Below are 6,209 nucleotides of genomic sequence, written 5' to 3' on the forward strand. Positions count from 1 at the left end.
CAGTTACTGGTCAACATTTTGTCACAATAACAAATGGAAGCTTGCACAGGAAGCACAACTAGGTCAATGGTGAAGAGTACTGGTTGCCATCTAAGGATTGGCTGACTGATGGAAGTAGCCAATCTTTAGCCTAAGGGCAGCTAGGTAGTGCAGTGGATAGACTACCAAGCCTGGAGTTGGGAAGATTCACCTTTCTAAGTTCAAATTTGGCCTCAGACACTAGCTGTGTGACCCTAGGTAAGTCACTTTACCTTGTCTGTCTCAGTTTCCTCATCTGTAAAATGGAGAATCACTGCAGTATCCTTGCTAAGAAAAAGCCCAAATGGGGTCACAGAAAGTTGGATACGACTGAAATGGCTCAACACCTACAACATTTAGCCTAAAGATATTTAGCCTAGATTTAGCAGAGAAAAGATGGTGGTCTGGAAGTATTTTAAGGGTTATCATGTTGCACAGAGAAAGGACTTCTGCTTGGCTCCAGTATATGGCAATTGTAGAAAAGTATACTTCAATTCAACATAAAGAAAAGGTTCCTAAGAACAAATGTTCAATGGTTTAACATCTAAGATGCTTTTCAACTCAGAGTCTGCCACTTGTGAATGCCACTTGCTAAATTTGTTACAGCATTCATAATTATACTTGAAGAGACATGATTTGGCCCATGGAAAACTAGACTCTACAAGTCCATACTATTCAACAAAATTTATAAGGACAGGTACTAGACCTGTGATTACATTCATTTAGGAAACCTCCAGATGAGGAAACACTATCAATGTAAACTGGTACCTTCTCTGCAACTTAAAAGTTGTATAAAGCAGGGCTGTCAAACTCAAATAGAAATGGGGGCGACCAAAGTATACATAGTTTTAAAACATAATACTGTTTTATTTATTTTGTTAATAATCAAGTCTGGTTTGGGCTGACCTTGGAGGTGTTGTGGGTCATGTATTTTGTGACACCTCTGCTTTAGAGAGTTGAGGCTAAGTGTATGTGTGAATTATAAGACCTAGAGAAAAGGTACAAGAGTGACCATAGTCTTTGATCAGAACATATCTGGATTGTGGTGTTAATTTTGAGCTTCACATATAAAGATAGTTAAATTCACTAGGATGAAGTCTGATAGTCTTCAAATATTTGAAGGTTTATGGGAAAAATAGGTTCATTCTATATTTCTCCAGAAAGCAGAATTAGGACCTACAGGCAGAAGTTTTAAGCTGAGGGTGGAGAGTTGGAGTGGAGTTGGAGGGAGAAATTCAGGTCAATAACTTTCTAACAATTAAGAACTGTCCATGTTTTTGGAGAAGAGTTACCAGTCATCAAAACTTCTAAATATAACTTCTATCTGAATAGCTGTTATGGACATTGCTGAAATTTCCTCAGTGGGTGAAAAGCTGGAAGGTCCCTTGCACTTTTAAGAGTCTATTAAGTTAGGGGCAGCTAGGTGACACAGTGGATAAAACACTGGCCCTGGATTCAGGAGGACCTGAGTTCAAATTTGATCTCAGATACTTGACACTTACTAGTTGTGTGACCCTGGGCAAGTCACTTAACCCTCATTGCCCTGCCCCCCCCCAATTAAATCTATTAAGTCTGTGCAGTTAAAATGTTAAAAAACAAAAAACAAAAAAACAAATTAAACATACTGATTTGCTTTCTTCCCTAGTGGACTTTAACTTCCACTAGGACTACAAGCTCTATGTTCATAGGCTCCTATATTTAGAGTTGGGACCATGAAAGCCATTCAATCCAAATGCCTTCATTTTACAGATGAGGAAAATGAGGCCAACAGAGATTAAGTGACTTGCCCAAGATCACATAAGGGAAAAATAGCAGAACTATGATTTGGACTCAGGTCCTTTTACCCCAAATCCACCATTCTTTCCATTTTGCCATCCTGCCTCATTCCATTAGCAATGTCTTCCTTATCATCCATTCTATTTTCCCTCAAGGGCCTTCCAGGGAGTCCTGCTTTAGCCAAGTATTTGGCCACAACGAGTGGATACAACCTCATACCCCACTCCTATGTAACTTACTCCCTTACTCCCATTCACCTCAATCCTACTTCCTCAATCTCTTTTTCCAGACCTGCCCACCATTTCTGCTCTGCTCTCTGGAATGCCTGCTCCATAATAGGGCTGAAAAAACTTTTCTTTTAAATTATTCCTTTCTTACTCCATCTTGTAAAAATCATGAATACCTGGCTTCCTTCTGATGCCCTATCCCTGGCCACCCTTTCCAATACTGGTTGCAGTTAGTTAAACCCCTGACCCCAATTCTCTTGTGGTGGGAGAGTAAGTTTACTCCTAGCTTCCCTCTGTCACTACCCTCTAACATCATTTTCTCAGCAACCTAGGATAGACATCTTTCAAATCCCAGGACATTCTTCCTTCCTCAAAGAGTTCAGTGCTGGCTTACAGTTTTTCTCTCCACCACAACTCCTGACATACATATACACACACAAGCACATACATATAAGCTCCCTCAAATCCTCTTAACTTCCCAGTTTTTCAATATCCTAAATCCTCATGAACTCTAATCCTTCCATCCCAGACCTATCACTCCTGCATTTGCTGCCCATAATTTTCTTTTGTATCTCAACCCCTTGCTCAATCAATTAAGTCATTCTATCCTCCACACCTCACATCCCTTTACTCCTTGTCCTCCTGCTGATCATGCCCTGCCTAACCCCCGCCTTAAATTATTCCAACTTATCTGAACCTTTTCATTGCTACCCATGCCAACTTGATCCACCACAAATTTATTACATCATCTTAACTGGGTCCTGACTACAGTAATCTTTTTCTACCTCCCTAATCAAGTTTATTATTTCACTTAACACAGACTATTCAAAAATCCTCATCTTCTCAAGGTCCACCATCCCCCCCCCCGAAGAAATATTCCTCTCACTTTTAGCTACCCCCCATTAGCTACCACCCTGTATGTCTCTTTTCCATTCTCAGCTAAACTCCTTGAGAAAGCCAGCTATGAATACTTAAGAACCTCCATTTCCTCTATCTTCTGCAATCTGGTTTTGGATATCACTAAGCCTGTTCTCTCCAAAGCTACCAATGATCTCTTAACTGCCAAATCTAACGACTTCTTCTCAGTACTCATCCATCTGACTTTTCTGCAGCATCTGATATTTTTTAAGTTTTTAGAAAAGAATATTTACTACAGAGATATAACAAGAATATATAAATATTACCCCCAAACATCTTGGGGGGAGACCAAAGTTCAAAATTTATTACATGAGGACTGAGAAGAGGTCAAAGGCAAAAAAGAAAAGGAAAATTAGCTTATTTTGGAAGGAAATTTGGACCCCACAGAGGTCATCAGGCCTTGTAGAGCTCTCCCTCAAGGGATTTGGGATCTAGAGTAAAGGAAGCATCACCCCCCAACCAAATCAACTTGGCTTAGTGACTGCAAACCATATGTCTAGGTACTAGGGGGCTAGGGTATTTCACTCTTTGTTCTACTACACCACCTCCCCTCTTCTACTCCGAACCTACACTCAAAAAGTGGGTTTTACTATTGAGAAACTCCTGAAGAAAATGAAACTCCTCATCTCAGAAAATCTGAGTTCCAAGCATATTCCTAAAACATGTGGGATTCTCTCCATACAAAGATTAGAGACCTATGGTGGAAGTCTTTCCCCCTCACCCTCTGGTAAGAAATCAACTGTCCTGAATAAAAAATCTTCCATAATTCCCTCAATGCATAAGGCCAACTAGAGTCTTGATAAATTCCTAAATACTACTTTCTACACAAGAACAACAAAATTTCTCATGGGCGAGTGGGGTTCCAGAAGTGATCACTATAGAGGTCCAGGAAAATTTCCTCAGAGTCTTTATTCCAAAGGGCACTCCAAATTTCCCCTAATGAATCCTTGTAATCCAGGAAATTAGATATATGGGCTCACCTAGAGAAAATAGCATAAGTCAAATAAGCCATGAAGATGGGCAAACCTTCCAAGAAAAAAAGGACTATGTGTTAATTACTTGGTGTTTCCAGGTATATAAGCAAACCTTAACCTATGGATTGCAAGGCATAGGGATTCACAGTAGGATAAACATTCTAGTTCTGTTTAAATGCAAGAAAATATGAATATTTTTCAACTATGCACCAAAATTTAACAAATTTTTATCAATATTTTTGCAAACTATTCTTCTTTTGTATGGCAACTGCAACACCAGTTTTTGCATGCCGTTTTCCAAATGTGTCTGTTCTCAAGTAATCAGAACAACATGAAGATAGTTGGTTACTACTGCTACTGCAAAAACAGGTCCAAATATGTCCTAAGAGGAGCACCATCTTTGTAAATGGAGAGCAAAAGATCATATACCACAAGAAACATTCATTTTCCTAGTTCAGACAATAAGCACTCCATCAGTGCTGCTGATTGCCTGAATTCATCACAGATGGATAATTTTTATATAACTGAGTTTTATTATCTGGCTAATTCTATCAGCTGCCCAAGGGAGGGGAAAAGCTTCTTCTGCATTTTATAATCTGGAGTTCTCTAATACTACCTGCTTTAATACCTTTTTGATCTTTCTGAATATACATCACTGATATATAAACATATTCCCAACATGATTTAAAGCAGAGATTTCAAATTTGCCACACTTAGGATTCTTGTAGCATATTATGAAGTCCCTCCCTTTACATATTTAAAAAAGGCAATTAACAAGTATGTGAAGAGAAACAAATATTTAAATAGTAGTTTACAGACATGAAATGTGAGGCTGAAAAACCTGACAAATGTGCTCTGCCTAGACAGAATCTATGAATTACATAAATTATACAATAATCAGCAAATTAATAGATGTGCTTATGTTATAATTTCTTTCCAACCTACTAGTTTGATTTTGTTCAGTATAGTCTCAACACATTAAATGATGTTCAAGAAGCCTGGCAAGGTGACAAGAAAAGAACAATTGACACAATTTACCAGTTGTTTTTAAAAGAAGTTTGTTTCATGAGTTGTCATGGCAAAAACCACCTATCACTAGACAGAAAAACTCCAAACAATAGGAGAAAGATGGGCTGCTCACATGGTGAGAATGAGGGATTACAGGCAGACCACCAGAGTGCTACACTGGTATCCTCCAAATGTCAGGAGAAATCAAAGAACTTCACAACACTAGGTGAACCACCTGTGGCAAACACAGGAGCTGCACACGATGGGCAGGCATTCTTCAGTAGTAATCTACACAGTGGGAGGGAACTTGTGAATAGAAAAGGTCACAGAACCATCTGGCTACTTTTTAAAAAGACAATTTCCATGTTCCAAATGTTTCTAAGGCAAGGGTTCTTAAGCTTTTTTTGGTATCAGACCCCTTTCTCAGTCTGGTCCTCAGAATAATGTTTTTAAATGCCTCATATAAAATACACAGACTTAGAATGGGAATTAATTACATTGAAGATATATACATATATATATATATATATATACTTATCATCCCAGAGATTGAGATTGCTCCCCATTGAAGATATATATATAAAACTGATTATCCCAGAGATTGAGATTGCTCCCCATTACCAAACTTTAAACCCTACTCTGTGAGATTTTGGAAAGGTTAATCAGGGCAGGATAAGAAATATAGGACTATATAACTAGGAATACACAGAGGGAGTAGGATTGCTACTTGCGGTCTCTGAAAAACATAATTTAAAGAACTGGATTCGTTGGGGATTAAAATTCCCAGTCCTTCCTATTGTCTTCTACAAAAAATAATTATCAGGTGGTAATATTAAATTCACATTTATATAGTACTTTCCTCACAATCTTGTGGTGGGCAATGCAAGTATAATCACCATTTTAAAGATGAATAAACAGGTCTCACTCAGAGACTTTAATAACTTATTCATGGTTACAGAACTATAGTTAGTACTTAAGATACTTACTTAAACCCAGATCTCCTGGCAGAATTGAGCATTCTTTCTACTCCACTTACCTTTTCTTTTGCTGGGCTCTCTCCCTCTCCATATCTCCCATGATAACTTCCTAAGCTCTTATTAGTTACTAGAATTTTTTTCATTAAGGCTACCTATTACTACCCTTCTTGGATTCCGCCAATACAGAAAGGGATAAGAATATAGGAGAACAGAAAGGTTCAACCCCTAACTCTACCATTGTTCTTAGTCGATTGGGGACATCAGACAACTGCAAATGAATGATTCTAGAAGGTGTTGTTCCAAATGTCAAG

The sequence above is a fragment of the Dromiciops gliroides genome, chromosome 4 (assembly GCF_019393635.1).
Source record: "Dromiciops gliroides isolate mDroGli1 chromosome 4, mDroGli1.pri, whole genome shotgun sequence".
Taxonomy (NCBI): domain Eukaryota; kingdom Metazoa; phylum Chordata; class Mammalia; order Microbiotheria; family Microbiotheriidae; genus Dromiciops; species Dromiciops gliroides.